The 22841-nt window shown below is 35.7% G+C and overlaps 1 protein-coding gene across 4 annotated transcripts in view; it reads right to left on the bottom strand.

Moving 5' to 3' along the window:
• The window catches only part of LINGO2 (leucine rich repeat and Ig domain containing 2), a 1139090-nt gene that overhangs the window by 618839 nt on the left and 497410 nt on the right, over positions 1–22841 (bottom strand). For all 4 annotated transcript variants that reach the window (XM_074330289.1, XM_019736291.2, XM_019736290.2 and 1 more), the window contains exon 3: positions 22298–22378. The gene's annotated coding sequence lies outside the window, so the exon portion shown is untranslated. The remainder of the gene's footprint in view (positions 1–22297; positions 22379–22841) is intronic.

The raw sequence follows: 22841 nt of genomic DNA, 5'->3' as shown, positions 1-22841 counted from the left end.
AGTGCAAATGCAGATATGAAATGCATGCACACAAGACAAGCCAGAGTAAATGGTATCCTGGATGATACATAAAGCACAAAATTATATCTGCGAAAATTCCATGGTAGGGTGGCAGTAATTTGTCATTCTTAAACATAAAGATGGGAAGACTAGTTTCTATGGGAAGGCAAGGAAACTTCCCATCAATTCAGTCTATGTGATGCTTTGTGAAAATCACAATACATAATCCGTTCCACATATAATTCTGCCTGTACAGTTACTCCAAATCTTTTATGAAAGAACACAGCCTCTTTCCTTTATAATTATTTTGACACAAAATTTAAACTAATAAAATTTATAACCATACCTTAGACATTGCCGACTTATCTCATTTCTCTAAGAAATGGTCAAGGCTTTTTTGTAAGGTTGACATTAATTTAAGGAGCGTTTATTAAGCACCTCATATGGTCCAGGAAATCCAATAAGCCTATTAAAAATCTGAAACATTACTATCATTTATAGTTTAAGTCCAATAATCACTTAACTATTTCATGAAACAGGCAACTAAATTCTTATGACAGGCAGTTTAAAACTAGTCTCTAAAATGTTATGTTCTTTGACTTAATTTTCCTATACAATCATGTTTTGACAAATTAAAAGGAAAGGAACTGCCTTCTTTCTTATAGTATGGTACACCCCTCAAATCTACGATATCCTTACTCCAATGCTATCTACTCCTGAGATAATTCCTCAATTAAAAATAAAAACAAACATGTGTGTATGTGCATGTATATGTACAGTTATATAGCAAGAATCTACCAAAATTTATTTTCCGTTGGCAGAGTTTCACTAGATTAATCTCTCCTGACTGTCATATCATAGCACACATAGAAACTAGGGCGGGGTAAAGGGACTGATTGCGATCAGAGGCAAATGCCTTGGGGCTTTGTCCACTGCAAGCTCTCCCCTAACACTGTGAAGTAGGGATACTCAACCTTGGCACATTGTGTCTTACTGCACAGCACACCATCTCAAAAAAACAGTCAGATGTAGGATAAGTTATGTAGTTCTAGCGTTTTTTAACTTGTATGTCTGTTTCTTCAGTCAAGCAAAGCACACATACTTTTTGAAGTACGTTTAAGACACAGCCAATAGAATTCTTCTGCTAAAAAGCACACCTACCGCAAATGGGAATCCTTGGAGAAGGAGCACTAACATCATGTCCAAACAGTAATGATGGTAATATTAGGGAGTAGAAGTAGAAATAGTAGCCAGAGTAATGACTAGTGTGTCCCGATAAGGTTGCTTCCACTCATTACATCCTCACAATGATTCTAAGATGCTAATTCTAGTTTGTAGAGAAAAAACTGAAGTTAGAGAGATTAATTTATTATAAGTACCTCATCCCAGATGTGGCAGAACCTGAAAGCTAGGTTGCCCCAATCTAACACATTTATAGTATTAGGCTACCTCCTAACAATGATGAAAAACATTTGTTTTTCAACATACACACACACACACACACACACATTAAAAAAGAAGAAAAGAAAAGAACAACAATAAAAAAAACTCTTAAACATATGGCACTACTGATTTTAGTAGTCAAAATTGATTTATCTGTTTATTTTCTCCCAGTCTGCCTCAATTCCTGCAAAATAGGAAGTAGTTGAGAAATTGTGAAAACTGAAAACTAATCACTGGATTGGGGATGGGAGGGAGAAGAAAATTGAGAGTGGAGAAGAAATAAACCAACAAAGCAAGATCAGGATGCACTGCAAAACGTGAAACAGAAAAAGGAAACCTGACGTGGAAAGCCAAAGGAATTGCTGAGAAGGGCTGAGCATCCCCTCAGAAGACAGAGAGCAGTTTCCTGTTATCTCTGGGTCTGGTAGCAGGTAACTGGACAACATGAATATCAAGGTTGAGCCTTGCCAAGGACAACAGCCATGGTGGAGTCTTTGGATGCTGGAAGTTAATTTACTGGAGAAACCTTCACTAAGTAGCCAGTTGTATTACAAGTCTGACAGAGTGAATTGATAGGCAAAGAAGAGGAAAATTATGAGGAAACAACTGAAAAACAGAAAATTGCAGATCCTCTAAATTGCCCTGGACATCTAGGATTGACCCTCTCAAAACAAAATATACAGAAATCATTCTAAACTGGCATGAGCGGAATTCTCTCAAAGACTCTGTAACCCATGGGCTAGTTTCTCTTTCCTAATCTGAGAGGGGTTGCTTGTTAGCCTGCCATTCAGAGACCGCTGCTACAATGGTTGTGGATTAGGCAAATAAAACCTTTGTTTTTGTTTCTGTTTTTTTCTTACAAGTTCATTTTAAAGGTTTTACTGATACAGGATATATTTGAAAACGATGGGAACCACTCTGACTTGTTCTTTAGCTTGTTCATAATACCTCGATGGGTCACCGTGGACATAACTTGCTCACACAGGGTATATTCTTACAGCAGTTTATGAACAGGACAGAGCAGAGAGTTTAATAGGCTTAGAGACTGAGTCCACCAGGGCCACGCACTTAATAAAAAGTAGGACAAGACTAGCTTAGACTTGACTGCTTTCTCTGAGTCCCACACTGATACTCTGGGAACCTCTACCGATTCTAGCCTGCGCCACCATGCTCACCAGCAATGAAATCAAGAAAAGAAGAAGGTGGTAAATGTGTTGTGGGGGACCAAAAACTATGCTCACCAGAGCTCTCTCTAAGGGGGATTGATCCAATTCAGCCGATCCCACTCCACACGCCCTGATGTAAAATTATACTTATAGAGAGACTATGAGAATTTCCATAACTTAATATATTATGCTCTAGTAAAACCTCTTTTCAAAAAATTAAAAGGGCTTTATATCATTTTAAGTTTTCTACTCTAAAATACATAATGTGTCCCTTTCCATGTCTTCAAAGAAAATTAATGTATTGTATGCTTTGGATGACCTTGCAATCTATATGTGTAGGATTATCCATTTCCAAACAGACACATTCACTCAATTTTTCAATCTCCCCAACCTCTAATAATTTATCATCCCTATATCAAATCCAGTATTTTCTGGTCTATGTTCTTTACTCACAATATATCTTTTAACTTTTTTATTTTATACGTTTGTAAAATCCACTCTTCTAAGACTACCGGATCCATGCTCAGTTACCTAAACTCAACTTGAATTTTACTTTAATTAAACTTTCCTTGTATTTTATTATCATAGAACTTCATTCTTAAGATATCATATCTTCTCTTACATGATAATTTCTTCATATGTTCTTCCTCTCTACTAACTTATAAGTACAGTGGCATGTTTTATCTTTGTATATTATACCTTTCCCCTCCCACCTGTCATCTTCACAGAACAGGTAATAATATATAGGGTTCAGGTGTTTAACAATAGTTTACTGAATTGTGTTAAGTCAATGTCTTTAACATATTATTTTTATTTGTGACTCTTTTTTTTCCCCGTTTATAAAACACCAACTATTGGATTGGCATTTTCTAAAAGTTCAAAAATATTACAAAAAAAAAAAAAAAAAAAAAAAAAGCTTGACACTGCTTAAGCCCACATTATCTAAGTTATTATTATTAATTATTGTTTGTTTTTGACAGCTTCCATAAGTCTAGTTTAAGTTCACAGTGCTTCTGGGACTCAAAGGAATGAACTGCTACGAGGATAAAAGCAGGTAAGTTTCATGCCATTTACTTGACTATGAACTCTTACTCTCAAATGAGGAGGAGAATTCATCCAAAACTATGCCTTGTTGCTTCTTACAGACTTAAAGGAATTATTAAACACAAAGAGTGTCTGGTTCTTTAGGCAATGAGTTTGGCATTCATCTAGGAAGGCATATTTCTAGTAAGGAAGAAAATAAAAGCAGCAGTTCCTCAGGCAGATTAAAGGCATTCATTTATGAGGGTAAGAAGAAAAGAGAGGATAGGAGTGGAGGAAATAGTTGATCCTTTACTTACAAAATCCTTGTGAAACAACAACCGTAGTATGTTAGAATTAGGGGCAAAAGCTTCACAGTGAGAACACCAAATCTGAAGATCAAAACATCATATACATTAAATTTAGGGGGGAATTAATTATGATAACTGAATATATAAAAAGCAGATAATAAAACTAAAGATAAAACTTAAAAGGATTATTATATTCTCTACAATTTATAATTAATCTCATAATTATTGAGATAATTTTAAGAAGATGTTTAACTCTTCAACACAAATACATCTATTATCTACTCTATCGGGCATGTATTAGTCAAATCTCAGTGGCCTACACATTGCATGTAGAAATTCCATGTGACACTCCTTCACACATCAGTCAGGTTTCCAAGCTAATGGACACTCTATAATCTTGTGACTGAAACATCTGGAGTAAGAGGCTTCCTCAGTCACCTTGGCAAGGAAAGACATTCTAGAGGATCTGATAAAGAAATGCTTAGGCTTCACTATGACTCACTCAACTATTTCTCCGCAGATCTCATTGATTATAATAGCTACATGGCCCAACTCAACAGTAAAGAAAAGGAGAAGTATATTTATCCAGTGTACTTGGAAAGATGGAATAAGTGAGAGCATTAGATAGCTCCATCACAGGATACAAAAATTCAATCAATCCATAAACATCCACACCCTTCTGCTTCTATACTCTGTATTTTTATGATGCACCTTTCTTTCAAGTAAGTTCACGCTACTACTAGGAGATGTGTGATAAGAAGAAAAATCAATACAACACAAATAAGGTAAAATACAGGAGCATCTTTATCTCCAGACTTTCACCATGTACATTAGAGCTTAAATTCACCCAGTATACACTGCGTGGCATTGGTTTTGGCTGATCTGTGTTCTGAAAGGTTAGTTTCCCCCTCTGATTCATCAGAACACATGACAATACCTATTTATTAAAGATTTTGAATAATACTCTGCAAAGTATTGTAGGGAAGTCACTAAATATAGAAGTGCCTTGAGTACTATTTTAAAACAATATTATGAAACAATGTTACAGTATTATGAAACAATGTTACAACAAAAAATAATGGCAATCAACCCATGGGAATCAAAAGTGTTATGTCAATGACCACTGCCCACTACTATATAAGCTTCTCATGCTATTAATATCACTGAATAGCATAAATATTTTGAGAGTTTTGCTAAATGGATATGCATATAATGATTCCTGCATACTTTTTTATAGCTGAATACTTTTTCTACTTGATAACCAGAAAATACACTTTCTAAAGCTTGTTCAAAAACTACATTTGCCAAGATTTCTTTTAAACAAATAAGCAGAGAAATTATGTCAAATATATTTGCTTAGGGCATGAAAAAATGTTTGAACTAACCAGATTATCTTTGCAAAAACACATGGGTCATCCAAATCATTTCCCCAAAGCCCTTTTATGTTCTAAGAAAGCAAGCAGAAGCAGTTCATATTTAATTAATGTATGGCATGTCTAGTATATTTATTTTCGAATTCGTCTTTGAAATGGATATTGTAGTTATTTTGCTGCCCCTGGTGAAATAATTGAGTGTAGGGTATTTATTTTCATTTTACCAGACATTTACATTATGATAAAAGTGAATTGGATTGGTGGGGCATCAGGAGACCTAAATTTTGCCTCAATTTCATCCCTAAGTAGTAAATAAGCTGACTTTTATCAAGCTTCAGTTTCCAACTGCAGTATCCCTTGCTTGGAGATTTTCCATTCATACAGAGGTTTACAAATACCTCCTAGCTTTTCAGGAGGCAATCCGTTTCAGGGCAGTAATGTACAGTGATTAACAGTATGACTTTGAAGACAGACTACCTGGATGTAACTCACAGTTTTACTGTTATTTGCTCTCTAGTCAGTAAAGCAGAAATAATAATAACAACAGATTCTTAAGATTTTGGGGAGATTAAATGAGTGAATATTTACAAATGCATCTAGAGTGTTGAAATATAGCAAGCACTCAATTATTATTAGCTAGTAGTATCATTAGGGCATGTTTTGCAATGTGAAGAGGCTATCATTTATTGTTGATCCAACTTAACTAAGTTACTATTAGGGACATGTTTGGAATATGTATAAGCACATCTGTTCATAAGGTGCTTAAGATAATTTGGGGAAGCCAAAATATATGAATAATTAGAGGGCAATACATCCCATTTTTACCAAGTAAGTAGCAACCACAATGTCCAGTGATAATACCCAAAGCTTTGAGGGGCAAGAGAAGAATTTAGTCTTAGATATGAAAATAGGTATTAAAATAGGAAACATTTCTTTGGTTTCTAGCAATTGGTGAAGCAGAAATCCTCACTGAACCCCATGCTGAAGACAACCTAAATGTTAGATAAAAATACTAAAACCCAAAATGAAACATTTTAAAAATCCATTAACGAGCTGGCAAGATATTTAAAAATATTTATTCTAAAGTAAGGGTGTTAAACTTCAATGAATAATAGGATATTTATGTTTTTGAGAATATTTATATACTCTCAAATTATGTTATTAATTACAAAGGAAAAATAGGATTTCAAAGGCAACTTATTAATCATAAAGAACAGGATAATAATTACATGACAGAGAAATGACTAGTCACCAACTTAACCAAATGATTATAATTAATACCACCATTAATTAGAAAAGTCGACATCATGGTCTTCCTTGTATGGTGCAATGAGAATATTACCTTTGAAATATTCCTACCAAAATAACTGAATATAATCATGAGGAAACACCAGACATCCAAACTGAGAAACAATCTATGGAACAACTGGCTGCATGCTTCTGAAATTCCAATGTCATGAAAGACAAAGACTGAGATTACAGGACACTGAAGAGACATGTGATCCATACTTTCTGTTGCTATAAAGGATATTGTTGGGACAATGAGCAAAACTTGAATAATGTCTATGGTAGTTTTAATACTTATCCAACCCCCGCACCCCGCCTAATTCCTTTCTCTATGAATGTTAGCTATCTTTAGTGACCTCACTTCTACCAAATAAGAATGTGGCAGAAACTAAATGATGTCCCTTTAAGACTAAAAAGCAATGTGGCTTCCTCCTTGCTCGCTCTCCTAGATATCTCACTCTGAGGAAGTGAGCTGCTATATCTTGATGACAACAAGCAACTCTGTGGATAGGTGCACATAGTGAGAAACTTAGGCCTCCAGCCACAGCTGTGTGAATGTTTCTTTTGGAAATGACCATCAAGTACAGGCAAGCCTTTACATGACTGGTGCTTGATGAAAAACACACAGATACCCAAACCACCCAACTAAGTCATTTTTGGTTCCTGACCCACAGAAATTGTGAGATAATAAGTGTTTGTGTTTTGTTCTGTTTTGCTCATTTCTAATTTCTCTAATTACACACACACACACACACACGCATCATCATAAAGTTTACCATTTAAAGTTTATATATATATATTTATCTCATAAGCTTACCATATATGTATGTGTGTGTGTGTGTGTGTGTGTGTGTGTGTGTATTCACTCCATTGTATGTATGACCACATCTTTATCTAATCATCTTTCAAGGACTCTCTGGTTTCCATTTCTTGGCCACTAAGAATAATGCTTCAATGAACACAGGGATATATATCTTTAGTAATAAATGTTTCAACTTTGGAGGGTAGGTACCAGAAGAGAGATTGCTGGTCATATGGTAGCTCTATTCTTAGTTTTTTGAAGAAAACTTTATACTGTTTTCCATAGCGGCTGTACCAATTTACATTTATACCATCAGTATATGAGGGTTCCTTTTCCTCTACAACCTCTCCAAAACTTGTTATTACTTGTCTTGTTGATAATAGCCATTGTAACAGGTGTGAGGTGGTATCTCATTGTGGTTTTGATTTGCATTTCCCTAATAGCTAGTGAAGTTGAGCATTTTTTCATGTATCTGTTGGCCGTTAGTATATCTTCTTGGGAAAAGCGTTCAAATCCTCTGCCCATTTTTTAATTGGGTTGTTAGTTTGGTTTCTTGTTGTTGTTGAGTTGTATGTGTTCTTTATGTATTTTGGATACTAGCCCCTTATTGTAGATGTTGTTTGTAAAAATGTCTTCTCCATTCAGTTGGTTGCCTTTTTTTGTTGTTGTTGATGGTGTCTTTAGCTGTGCAGAAAGAAGCTTTTTAGTTTGATGTAGTCACATTCACTTACTTTAGCTTTTACTTCCCTTGCCTTTGAGGTCAAATTCTTAAAATTGTCTTTGAACCCAAGGTCCACAAGTTTAGTAACTATGTTTTTTCTATGCAGTTTGTTGTTTCAGGTCTTATGTTTAGGTCCTTGATCCATTTTGAGTTAATTTTGGTACATGGTAAGAAATACCAGTCTAGTTTCCACTCTTTTGCATGTGGCTTTCAAATTTTCCCAGCACCATTTATGGCAGAGGCTTTCCTTTTTCCATTGTTTATTTTTGGCTCCTTTGTCAAATATTATCTGCCTATATACATGTGTTTTATTTCTGGGTTCTCAACTCTATTCCATTGGTCTGTGGGTCTGTTTATCTGCCAATGCCATGCTGTTTTGAATATTGTCACTTTATAGTATAAATGAAGTCAGGGAGTATGATACCTCCAGCCTTGTTCTTTTTTCTTAGGATTTTTTGGCTATTCTGGATCTTTTGTGATTCCATACAAATTTGATAATTTTTCGTTCTTTTCCTTGAAAAAAATGTCATTGGAACTTTGATGGGGATTGCATTAAATCTGTATATTGCTTTGGGAAACATGGCCATTTTAACTATTTTGATTCTTCCAATCCATGAACATGAAATGTCTTTCCGCTTCTTTGTGTTTTCAATTTCTTTTAATGTTTTATAGTTTTCAGTGTTGTATCATTTTGTCTTTTTGTTTCAGGTAGAATAATCCTCTTCAGTATTTCCTGTAATACAGGTGGTAAATTTCTTCAGCTTCTGTACGTTGGGGAAAGTTTTATAATTCTTTCATATCTAAAGGATAAGATTACTGGATATACTATTATTGGCTGGACATTTCTCTCTTTCCATATTTTAAATATTTGACTCCACTCTCTCCTAGCTTGTAGGGTTTCTGCTGAGAAATGTGATGATAATCTAATGGAATTTCCTTTGTAAATTACCTTCTTCTTTTCCCTGGCTGCCTTGACAATTCTTTGTCATTATTTTTTGACAGTTTTAATATAATGTGCCTCAGAGAAGGCATTTTTGGATTGAGATATTAGGTGTTCTGTTTGCTTCCTGGATTCAAGGATCCAGCTCTTTCCATAGGTTTGGGAATTTGTTTGACTAGGCTCTCTGTTCCCATTTCCTTCCCTACTTCTTCTGGTATACACATCATTCTTATATTGCTGTTTCTGATGGAGTTAGATAATTCTTTCATTTATTTTAAAACTCAAGTTTCTTTCTTCTATCTGTGTCATTTCCAAATTTCTATTTTGAGATCACTAGTTCTTCCCTCCATCTGGTCCCTCCACAATTTCCTAAGCTCATTAATTCATTCTTAATCTCTTTTATTGAATCCTTCAGCTCCATTATTTGTGTTTGGTACTTTTTAAAAGTTTTAATCACTTTGGTAAAGTATTCCTTTTATTCATTGATGCTATTTCTGAGTTCATGAAACTGTCTGAGTTTTCTTGCACTTCACTGAGTTTTCTCAGAACTGCAATCTTGAATTCTCTGTCATTTAAATCACATATTTACATGTATTTAAGTTTATTTTCCGGAAAATTTTCATTTTCTTTCTGAGCTGCCTTGTTACATTGGTTGTTCATGGTATTTGATGGATTATTTCTCTGCCTAGGCATTTATGAGAATAAAATCTGCTTGCTTTATTTATTTGTTTGTTTGTTTATTCATTTATTTATTCAAATTTTCTCTTGTACTGCTCTGGTTCTTAGATCTCCGTGAGGTGGTAGAAAATGCTCTGTATTACCTGGGGAGGTGAGTGTCTCCTCTGTGACCAGGTCACCTCGGTGTCAGAGAACCACACACCATGAAGGAATGTGGTGGGTTGTGGGATTCTCAACCTGTGAAATCCCAGTGCTGCCCCTGCAGCCAGACGCCGTTGGCAGTGCAGCACTGCCTAAGGTGTCCCAGGTGTCCCCGCTAGTAGCCTTAGTGGGTGGGGGCAGGGTGTGCTGGGAGACATCTGCTTCTGAGATTGTGGCCTAGTTTTCCTCCCAGTAATGGTGACTGCCAGACCTCAGTTGCCTTGCCTCTGTATTGCCACCCCATCACTGGAATTAGCACCAGCGTGTATCTACTGCTCAAGGAGGAATGCTCCTGTTGCTCCAGTTTTCAGGGCTGCAGACAGTGTGCTCTGTTACCTTACACTCACTGTTATAGCTTCTTCTGGGGCCCACTGCTAGCTCTAGGAGGGTGAAGGGAGGCAGTCAGGCTCAATGCTTTTGTTTTCTGTCTGGCAATGGCCACAGCTGCTACATCTCTGTCTTCCATCTCTGCACTGGTCACTGGGCTCAGCTCTACTATGTGCTGACCACTCAGACAGGAATGCTTACTCTCCCTCTCTGCTCCTTGCACTACAGAGTGCATCTTACAACCTGATCTTCCCCTTTTCTGAGACCTGCAGTGAGCTCCAGGCTGTGTCCCTGGCACCCATCTCTGCTATTCTTCCTTCCTTCTTTCGCTGTTAGCTCTGATTCCCCCATCTTCAGATATCCCAGTGCACAGATCTCTCAGATGTAGTTGTGTGTTGAGCAAGGAATGCTTTGTTGACTTATAGCTGTTCAACTTGTTGTAACTTTAAGGGAAGAGACCAGAGGTACCTCTTATGCTGTCATGCTTCTGATATCCTGATAAATGTCCTTATTGATTTTCATATATAGAAACATCCTTGCATTCCAGGCACAAATCCCACTTAGTCATGGTGTTTAATCCTGTTATGCTGCTGAATTCAGTTTGCTGGTATTTTCTTAAGGATTTTGCATTAATATCTATGAGTTATATTAGTCTGTAGTTTTATTTTTCTGTAATGTCTTTGTCTGACTTTGATATTAGGGTAATGCTGGCTTTATAGAATACATTTGAAAGTATTTCCTCTTCTTTAATTTTTTTGAAGAGTTTGAGAATTGGTGTTAATTCTTCCTTAAATGTTTGGTAGAATTCACCAGTAAAGTCTTCTAGTCCTGGACTTCACATTTCTGGGAGATTTTTGATTACTGATTCAATGTTTTTAGGTTTATTCAGGTTTATTTTTAATATATATTTTTCATGATTCAGTGTTGGTAGGTTGTGTGTTTCTAATGTGTCCATTTTACCAAAGTTACCCAATTTGTTGTCATAGAATTGTTCATGGTACTCTCTTATAATCCTTTTCGTTTCTGGAAAATTTGTAATAATGTCCTCTCTTTCAATTTTAGGTATTTTTGCCTTCTCTCTTTTATTCTTAGACTAGCTAAAAGTTTGTCAGTTTTCTTGATATTTTCAAAGAACCAACTCTTGGTTTTGTTGATTTTCTCTATTTTGTTGTTATCTGCTCTAATCTTTATTTCTTCATTCTGCGAGCTTTGGGCTTAGTTTGTTTCCTTTTTCTTGCTCTTTAAGGTGTAAGTGAGGTTATAAATTTGAGATATTGCTTCTTTCTTAATGCCAACATTTATAGCTGTAAGTATCCTCGAAGTATTCCTTTCACTGCATTCTATAAGTTTTATTCTGTTGTGTTTTTATTTTCATTTGTCTCAAGATATTTTCTAATATTGCTTGTGATTGCTTCTTTGATTGTTAGTTATTTAAGAGTGTTTTGTTTAATGTCCTCATGTTTGTGGATTTTCCAGTTTTCCTTCTGCTATTAACATCTAGTTTATATCACTGGTTGAAAAATGGAAGTTAATATGATTTTAATATTTTAAAATTTATTAAGGTTTGTTTTGTGACCTAACATATGATCTGTCCTGGAGGATGTTCCATGTGAAAAATGCATATTCTGCTGTTATTGGGTGGAGTGCTTTATATACTTTTAGATCCAATTGAACTATAGTGTTGTTAAAGTCCTCTATTTTCTACTGATCTTCTGTTTTGCTTTTTGTCCATTATTGAAAATAGGGTATTTATGTCTCTTACTATTATTGTAGAGCTCTCTAGTTTTCCCTTCAACTCTGTCAATATTTGTTTCCTATATTTAGAAGCTCTGACATTTGGTGCACATATCTTTATAATACAATGATTATATATTTTTGGTGACTTGATTCTTTTGTCATTATGCAATATCTTTCCTTGGCTCTTTTAAAAATGTTTACCTGAAATCTATTTTGTCTAATATATCTATTTTCTCTCATTTTTTTTTCCTATTTGAATGCAATATCATTAACTTTCAACCTATACATGCCCTTAGATCTAAAATGAGTCTTTATATACAACAGATAGTTAGATCTTGTTTTTTTTGTTTTGTTTTCCTTTTTTTTTTTAAATCTGATTTGCCAATGTATGTCTTTTGATTGGGCAGGTTATTGTATATGTGCTTGTTGTTCTTAAGCCAGTATATTCTGGAGTAATCACAATAAGAGATAACTAACACAAAGTCTGTAGATTAATTAATAGTATCATATCAATTTAAATTTCATATTTTTTATAATTATATTGTGGCTATGAATAAGATGTTTTTGTTTTTAGGAAAAATATATCAGAAGCATTTCATAACTCAGGCATCACATCTCAAATCATTCTTAAATGTTTCAGAGAGAGACAGAGGGGAAGAGAGAGAGAGAGACAGAGATTACAAAGCAAATGCAGTAAAATGTTAACAGCTTGGAAACCTGGACAGAGGTCCACGGAAATCCTTGTTACTATTTTGCCACTACGGTATATGAAGTCAGGCAATTAAGTTCGCAAACTCATCTTAGAAAAAGTGCTACATACCTCATTGCTAAATATCACTATAGTCACCTTCCAAGTACTCCCCTTGGGAAGCTATGCACCAACCGCAGTGCCTAGTCTACCTTTCAAAGTAATTTTGGATCTCTTTTTCCGGATGGCCATCAGAGCTGTTGTTGTATTACCCTTGATGTTCGTAATGTCATCAAAAGGTCTTCCTTTCAATATGTCCTTTACCTTCAGGTAAAGAAATAAGTTACTGGGGGCCAGATTAGGTGAGTAGGGAGTGTGTTCCAATACAGTTATTTGTTTACTGGCTAAAAACTTCCCCACAGACATGCCATGTGAGCTGGTGCATTGAAGAGATGCAAGAGCTATGAATTGTTGGTGAAAAGTTTATGTTGTCTAACTTTTTCCTGCAGCTTTTTCAGCACTTCCAAATAATAAACTTGGTTAACTGTTTGTCCAGTTGGTACAAATTCATAATGCATAATCCCTCTGACATCAAAAAAAGATTAGCAACATGGTTGCAACAAGTTTCCAAACTTAATTATCAGACGTCGTATGTCTGAAATTATGTCACAACATTAAAGAAAACGAAGTTCAGAGACAAAAATTAAGGATACATTAGGAGCCAAAATTTGACTAGAGCACTGGAGTTAAATTTTACCTTATGTATTTCCAGTGGAAAAGAGAGGGGAAAAAATAGGTAAGATATAGATAAATAATAACTGATAATTTTCCAGAAGTGATGAAAGACACCAATATAAAGTTTAACTAATCTAAGATTTAAAAATAAATAAATAAATACAAAGAACTTAATACCTGGGAATTATGTAGTAAAACTGCAAGTTACCAAAGACAAAGAAAAATGTTGAACGTAGTAGAGTGGAGATTGATCGTCTTTACAGAAAGCAATAAGCTTGACAACTGACTTGTAAACAGGAACCAGGTACATGAATAGCCAGTATAGTAACAGATGAAATACGCTGAAGCAAAATAACCAACAACTTAGAATCATATGTTCAACAAAATGTCTTTCAATGATGAGAAAGAAAGAAAAACATTTATAGACAAACAAAACTGAGCTTCTGCAACCAATAGATAATAAAAATGATATTTTAAATGTAGTTCCTTGGGCAGAAGAAAAAGATCTCAGATGGAAGACCTCGGATACAAAAAGGAATGGTAAGCAAGCATAGTGAGCAATATTCATATTTATTTATATGAAACAAAAATAAGTGTCATTAGGATTAAAAATTGCAACAGAACTAAAATACATGAAAATTGCTTATAAAACTAAAGGAGGATTCTTGTCATTAAGTTATTCCAAGCTTTTATATTGTTTAGAAGGAGAGGGAAGATTGAACTTCACACTTTAGTGAGTTTCTCTATCGATAATAATATTTCTAATGTAATCATTAAAAACTAAAAAAGAGATAAGTATTAAGCTAATGGAGGGAAAGATAAAAGAGAATAACTAATCAATTCAAAATAATTAAAGAATAGATAAAGTAACACAGAATGAGTAGACAGATGAAGTCAAAATAAAGTTGAAGATATAAAGAAAATACAGTACCATTGTAATTAACATAAATAGGCTAAAATTCAAAACAGAGGCTAGTAGTAAGTAGGCAACATGATTCCATATGTGTAAAATTAAAATATATATATATACAAGATATGTATGCCACAACAAATATACATGAGTAAAAATATGTGTCCAAACCATAGTGAAAAGCAAAAGAGTGATCAAATTCAGAACAGAGTGTATTTTCTGACAAGGAAAGAGATTGAATTGGGGAAAAATATATGAGTTACTTCAGGATATGTTAACATTTTTCTTACACTGGATGGTGTGCGTAATGCTATGTACATAATAGTTTTATTTACACCTCATACATACTTGAAACATTGTTTCATATCTCCAGCTATTCAACAAAACCAATTAAAAAAAGAGACAACATCAGAAATAAGAGATTCTGGATGGATGTAGAATGTATTATATTGCTGTTCTGATGCTAGGATGTGCTGTCAAATTGAGAAGGAGATCTGTTTTTGATTGAGGAACCAGTCTGATTATGTAAAAGTACAAAAAGTGAACGTGGGTTAGGTTGTGGTGACCATTCAGCTCTACCAGGTAGTTAAGTGTGGTAGGTAGCAAAATTGCCCCAATTCCTCACTCCTCCCTGGATCCATTCACTCTATAGTGCGATTTTGCAGCTACTTTCATCGAGAGAGAGCGTAATTGTTCACTTCTTGTATTTGGGCTGGCTTTGTGACTTGCTTTGGCAAACAGAATTCAGCAAAAGCCATGTTGGGCCAGTTTTAGACATTGGCCTCAAGAAGTCATGAATGCATCTATGCTTTGTCTTGAAACACTGCCATCTATTAGGTGAATTTGTCCAAACTAATCAATTGTATGATGAGAGACATATGGCCCAGTCACTCCTGTTGCCTTAGCTAGAAAACTGCAAAATAAGTGAGGGAGGCCATTCTAAACTAACCAGCCCTGGTCTACCCACTGCTGACCTCATGGACCTGAGCAAGTTCAGCCGAAATTAATGGAGACTGGGATCACCAAACCACCCATTGACCCACAGACCCGTGAGCAATAAGCAAATGACTGTTGCGTTAAGAAATGAGTTTTTGAATAGTTTGTTACTCAGCAGCAAATCATACAATCATTAAAGCAGATTTTAATCATAAGTAAACTGATTCTACAATTCTACAAACACTATTTCCTTCCTATGTTTTCACCTTTTTTTCTGAAAGTACCATAAAACATGTTTACCTGGTTATAATTTTGTAAACCCATGAAACACTTAGTAGCCATGAATATTTCTAGTCTACACGAAATGGCCACATCTTTGGAATATTTGAGACAAGAAAGTCTTCAAATATTATAAAATATGAGAAAACAGATTTTAAATTACTTTAAGAAAGTAAATGGAACAAAGTTTCTTAAGGATAAAATAGAAAAATTCGAGGGAAAATGCACAGGTATGAAAGTGAGGGATACCGATCTCCCTTCTCTTCATTTACGGAGCTGAAGCACGGAGCCGCAGTGCTCATGAGAAGAAGAGAACAGGGTTGACAGAAGGCCTCTTTAACAGAGTCATCAAGGCACGCATGAGGCGCGCATATTTTCCATGAACAAGCAGCATAACTGAGTATCTGCTCTGACACCACACACAGAATAATGGAAACGGCACTTTCAGACTACTGATTCTCCCACAGGGAACTCAGCAGTGAACGAGGAAAAGATCACAGGCTCTGACAGCTGATTGGTGAATTAATTAGGTGTTGCACTTTTTTTAATGCCATTGTGAATTACATGTGGAGCACACATTCAGAGTCATAAAAAGCTTTGAAGGAACCTAGGTATCACGCAACAGTAAGGCAAAATGTAATCAGAATCCTGAGGGAAGCCCAATGCAAATAGGTTTGCTAGAGCCATGCTGAGATTAATCTTACATATCTCCCTTTCTGAGAGGAAAATTTAGACTGTGTGGTCTAAATTATGTCGACTCCAAGTGAAACGAAAGGCATGGATGCCTTTTTATTGCTCTTTCTCAAGTTTTCTTGATACAGACTTCATACTTACAAACTTTTTACTTATCTCGAAAGTCATTCCTCCTTACAGAACCTATCAAGTGACAGATTTTGAAGACAGAGCATCAAAAGGACCATTTTTCAATCTGCAATGCCCACGTCCCAGTCACTGCTACGTATAATCTCTCAAGAAATATTCTTTTGTTGTCGGCCATTGTGCTAAGTACATGTTGTTTTGTAATGTATTTGTCAGCTGTGTGATCTTGAGCAAGTTATTGAATGTCTTCAGCTCTCAGTATCTTCATCTGCAGAATGTGGATTGTGATAACATCCACTTCATAAGGCTGTTATGAGGATTAAGGAAATATTGTCAAGTGCTTTAAAAAGTGCCTGGCATATGACAAGTGTTATAAAAGTTGTTGCATGAATATTAATACAAAATGACGTTCTCCTGTTGCCAATGAGATCCATTACCATTTAAACCATCAATCACTCAATGGACAAAGGCTTTGATTTCCAACATTCTAAATGAAATGGCTCTTCCCTCAGAAAATACATCTTTCACAGAGTTGAAGTACAAAAATACTAACAGAGCTTCACATATCAAGAATAGGAGTGTGAAGTTTCACAGATTTGCTATGTTTTCCTATTATGCTCTCTAACTGGGAGAATAAGGAGATAAATGTAGAGCTTATGCTGCAAGCAACTTGAGGTGCAGGTGTGTTGAGATTAGCTATCCCCCTGCCCTGTGGGAATGGCACATAGCAAATGCAAACCGATTCAAAACAATTCAGCTCTTACTTTGAGCAAAGCACTGGGAAAGGCCATGGAGATAATGTGAATCTAACACCAAAATAAGCTCCTCACCTTCAAGTCTCCAAAATCTCTATTAATAATATCTTAATCTATTCCAATAAAACTTTGATCACTGAAAGTACACATGGGTATAGAAAGAACACATACAACTTTTTTAAAGGTTATTCTTAACTTCAGTTCCCTTTCCTTCCTCTGTCTGCTATGTGCTGAAATAACTGTTGAGTCATAAAAGGATCAACTGCTATGCTTATCTGTACTGTTTTCTCATGTACACAAACACAATAGGTGCTCGACACATGCGTGTTTGGGTACTCCAAGAACTGTGGCGGAAAAAGAGCTGCTTCTTGGGAAACTTGTGAGTATTGACAATAGCTAACATTTACCAAGAAAACGCGCTAATATATTAAGTGATTATCATGTTTAATCTTCAAAACACCACTGCAACTTACGTGCTGACAAGAAAAATGAGGTGGCATCCTGACCAAATCTACCCTTGATCCAAGTAAAAGAGACAGGGTCCACGCCCAGGCTGATCCCAGAGCAGTTAGGCTTCACTACCATTTATGCCTTTAGCTTCTACTCAATTGCCAGACACGTGCAACAGATTTAGTTCTGAGCTTCCTAGTACCCTACACACACACACACACACACACACGCACGCACGCACGCACGCACGCACGCGCATGCACAAATAAAGCTATTGCATGATTCAGTGGAATCATCAGTTAAAATTTGGTAAGTTGCCACAAGAAGCTCTGCTATTTGGAGCCTCGAGACCGAAGGGAAGCACGCCCCACGGTCTCCTCAATGCGGAAACTTTAGAAAGGATGCAGAAAAACCACACCATGAATAACATTACCCAGTGAATGCAAGCCTGGGCTTCCAGCATCTCAAACACAAATCACTGTAAGTCAATTGCATTGATTCAAGCTGTGGTTCAGTGAAAACATTCCTACAGAGTAAATACAAAGATTATAATAGACTTGTTGAATCCACTGATACAATTTAAGGTATATAAATGAATGAAAGGGATTCATATTATCAGCCAATCCTCCGTTAACATTATGTCGTGTTACTACTTTGCTGATTAACACTGGCTGGCAGAAATTGTGATGTACGAAGTTTAGACAATTAAGTTCACAAACTCAACCTAGAAAAAGTGCTACATACCTCATTGCTGAATATCACTAGGGTCATCTTCAAAGTACTGCCCTTGGGAGGCTATTCACTGATGCCAGTGCCTAGTCTAACCTTCAAAGCAATTTTGGAACTCCTTTTCTGTAATGGCCAGCAGAGCTGTTGTCATATCACCCTTGATATCCTGAATGTCATCAAAATGTCTTCTTCTCAATATTGCCTTTATCTTTGGGTAAAGAAAGAAGTCATTGGGGGCCAGATCAGGTGAGTAGGGACGGTGGGTGTTCCAATACAGTTATTTACTGGCTAAAAACTCCCTAACAGACAGTGCCACGTGAGCTGGTGCATTGTTGTGATTCAAGAGTGAAAAGTTCAGGTTGTCCAACTTTTTCCAGCAGCCTTTTCAGCACTTCCAAATAGCGAATTTGGTTAACTGTTTCTCCAGTTGGTAGAAATTCATAATGAATAATTCCTGTGATATCAAAAAAGGTTAGGAACTCTGCTTCAGCAAGTTTGCGAACTTAATTGTCATAACTCATACTGTATGATAAGTCACAGACCACAAATGTTTGCTATTACTAAGTAAGGACATAGTCATAGGTTTAAAAATATTCATATTTTGGGCATCTTCTCAGAAGCTGAGATGCCTAACCAGAATACATATCTGAAGTGGCTACCATTGTATCTATGTAGAGAAGTACAAAGGGGAATATCTATAGCCTGCGTCTAGACTTTTCTCAGAAAAAAACCTCTGGTTTTATCCAACACATGAACAGCAGTCTGACTGAAAGAATAGCATCTTATTCCAATCACAATACTAAACCATTAAAAATAATAAGTAAAATATTTAACTTTAATCTATGCTGTAAAATGCACTCCTAGGTAATTAAATAATTGTTGGCACTAATTCCAGGTCAGTTAAATGGCAAAGCATATGATCTGTAATAGATGATCATAAGTCATTCTTCTTACTGCCATTATTACATACGCCTCAATGACAGCATCATATCATGAGCAGCACTTTTATCATCCTCTTTTCAAAGGCTCGTACACTAAGCCCAGACACCTCAAATAATTTACCAAAGTGACAGATGCAGTGAGTGTGAACCCACTGCAGGGACGCTGGCACTCCTGGGATTGTAACTATTAAAACTTTCTGCCTCACTATTGGCAACTTATGTGAGATGGATGAAACTCATAGCTTTTCAGATGCAAAGTGTCACCTCTTCAGACACTGGTTGATCCATGAATCCTTGGTGAGAAGCAGCTGGCCAGCCAACCTCACCAGGGAACATCTTTAGAGACAGGACTCAACCCTTTATGCAACAGCAGCCCATTCTGTTTGGGGAGAAATTCTAATTTTTACATTTTTTTCATTTACTTAAACTAAACCCATATAATAGTATTTTTAAATTCTTTCCCATATTAGATCATATTACACCCAATTGTCCCACGAACTCTTCTTGAGTCACAGCTATAAAAGTCTAGCCTCCCTTCCATTTGACAGTGATTCAGATATTTATAGAGAATTAGCAACATCTTTAGCACTTGCAAGTCTTATCTTCTCAAAACAAGGCATAGCTCATTCACCCAAATCTTTAAATTTCCACATGAGCATGTTTTCTCTCAGCAGTTATCCTTGTATGGATGCCCTTCAACTTGTAGCCTCATCTCCCAGTTTGGGCCGTGTTCTATTCAGAGTACTGACCTGTACTTCACAGCCCTTTCTCTGTGCCGTACACCTATGTTAATGTCATTCACATTCTAATTACATGTTGGTCATCACACTGGTGGTGACATTTACCTTTTAAAGTTGAATCGGTGATTCTGTGCACAACACAAAATGTCTCTGCTATATTGACACAAATGTATCTCACTCTTTACTGATATAGATTAAAAAAAAAATCTGATGGCTTTAGAATGGAGAAAATAATTTTTAAAACTTCACCAAAGGTTTTGAGGCAATAAAGAGGAGCAATGAGAAATAGGTAAATGGATCAGTACCTGTGGGGGTTGTAGGAGGCTACGTTAAAATCTCCCTTTGCCATTTTAGATGAAGACTTGACAACATGGGCAAACGAGAAAGAAGCCAGTGTTGCGAGAAGAAGGGGTTGAAAGTGGAAGAGGAAATGAGCGTAATTGTCAGAAGAAGAACCTAGAGGATACATGATCTTTTCCTTCACGCTGCTTATTTATATGCTTTAAATTTTTGTTAAAATGAAAGTTCTCAGTGCAAACTTCCATAAGGCTATGATGTTTTTAAAAAACATATCAAAATCAAATGAAATATTAATTTTCAAATAACCTCTAGTCATTTAATACATTAATAGTGTGTTTCATTTCTTGTAGGTAAAAATAAAATCACCTCCGGTCAAGGTGCATTGGCATACAGGCGCTATTCTTTGGGTTCAATCAGGAATAGACTGGAGGACTGCACATAAATTCAAGCAGGGAAAAAAGAGGTTAATGTATCAGGATTATTTAAACTGCCGAAAGGAATTATAAAAGAATATACTAAGAAATGTTCAAAGAAGCAATTATACTTCACAGTGTCTTCAAATCACATCAAATTGATCAGATTTTAAGTGCCACTAAATGTTCTTTTTGATTGGAAGAGCCCTTTGATTGATAGTTTTGTGCTGTGCAAATGAGCAGTTTCTCCTAATTCCCTTCACATGACAATTATTCCATTCTTTCCCTATTATCTCATCCAAGTTAACATAATGGAGAGCCTTGTAAAATGTGAGCCATATGCCGCATCATACCGTTCATAATTTAAATTTTATTATGATGCTTTTATTTAAAAACAATCTGACCAATTCAATATATTCTGTGCATATTTAATTTGTCTCCTATTGCTCCTTGAAATATATTTCATTTTTCATTTAAGCTTATATTTCCATGCATGGAGAGTAAGAATTTCCTTTGGACCCAAACACACCATCCTTGACTGGTGTATGTGTGTTTGTGTGAGTGTGTGTGTGTGTGTCCACCATTTGTACTCAGGTAGACCATTTACATATTAGTCACGTCTTCCTTGCTATTATTATTTGTCTGATAGCATGTGAAACAGTGCTGGAAGCAGGCAAATTCCCTTTCTAGAAAACCCATTTTTCTGAAGGAAATTGTTTTGCTTCATTTCTTGGCCTTCATGAGGATAAAAGGGAGACAGCTCCATGTGCCTCCCTTTAGTTGCAATAATGTGGTCTATCTTAACAGTTGCTAGCCAAGCCTTAGCTTCCTGGATACCCCTCAAATCCTAATTCCGTTCTCCATAATTTTATGTGGTGAAAAGAGAGCAGTGATCGCAAATACTCAATTTACTCTCTAACAACTGAAAACAAAAAAGAAAACAAAAGCTTTGTTGTAATGCTTGGTAAAAGACTCCCAGCAAAGAAAAATAGGTATAAAAACTCAAGAGTTTTCCCCAAAAAAGAAAGTCACCCACATCACACATCCACCTCTGAAAGGGTATGATATGGTTACTACTTTTATAATTGCAATTTTTAAAATATACACTGAGTAAACATTATGCCCTCCAAGAATAATGAAAACAAAAAAAGCCCAGAGTAACTCAGCTTCCACTTCAGATTAATAGCAATATACCTCCAATATCACTGCCCATATCATAAGTATTAATAAAGAAAACATCTTTATTCATACGTAATGTATAACATTTGAAAAGGCTAATATTGTGTTTAAAAGGCCAACAATCACTTGACAAAGATAAAAAGCAATTATAGACTATCTGAAACATATCACATGTAACATATATGATAGTTTTACAGAGAAAAATGTATAAGCCCAACAGTGGTATGTCAAAATCCCAATAACTTCCCCCAGTCACTTTGGAGCTAACAAACCAGAGGAACTACTTAATTAAAAATATGATTAAATAAAATAAAATTCACTTCCTGGTATCAAGAAATTAAGCCATGAGACAAAAAAAAAAAAAAAAGTTATTTCATTTCATCCCGAAAATACCATTAAAATAAACTTAGTATTTACCTTATGTGATAAAAAGTCCATTGGACACTTTAAAAGCCACAGCAACTCATGATGCAGCCTTCTGGTGGCACTCTTCAATTCCTATAAATAAAAAGAAAGAAGGTGAAAGAGAACATTTAGAGCAACATATATCATTGTAAAATTATGCTGATTAGCTATGAAATGTTTATTATCTCTCCACACTGCCATTTAAGAAACCTTCCTATATATTGCTGCTACAGATTTCGTTAAATGAATAATGTAGCAATGAAAATTATGTCCTCCTGGGATTTCCAAGGCATTAAGTCGACTCCAGATTACGAAACACTACAAAAAAGAAAACCACACCATCACATGTTACTTTGCTGAGAAAGGCTGTAGTACTGTGAAAACTAAAGATTTTGTAATTGAAATCTTCTCTTATTACATACACATCACCCACGTAAACATTTTTTCGCCTTGACAGTGAGTTATAAGTAATGGGGGGTATTGCTCATTGTTTAGTTTTTACTAGTGATTTCCTTACTAGATTTTAGCAAGTATTCTTACTTTATGTCCCCAGATT

This window comes from Rhinolophus sinicus, linkage group LG04, assembly GCF_036562045.2.
Source record: "Rhinolophus sinicus isolate RSC01 linkage group LG04, ASM3656204v1, whole genome shotgun sequence".
Taxonomy (NCBI): domain Eukaryota; kingdom Metazoa; phylum Chordata; class Mammalia; order Chiroptera; family Rhinolophidae; genus Rhinolophus; species Rhinolophus sinicus.
The sequence above is the reverse complement of the archived record's forward strand: the minus strand, read 5'-3'. Positions and strand labels throughout refer to the sequence as shown.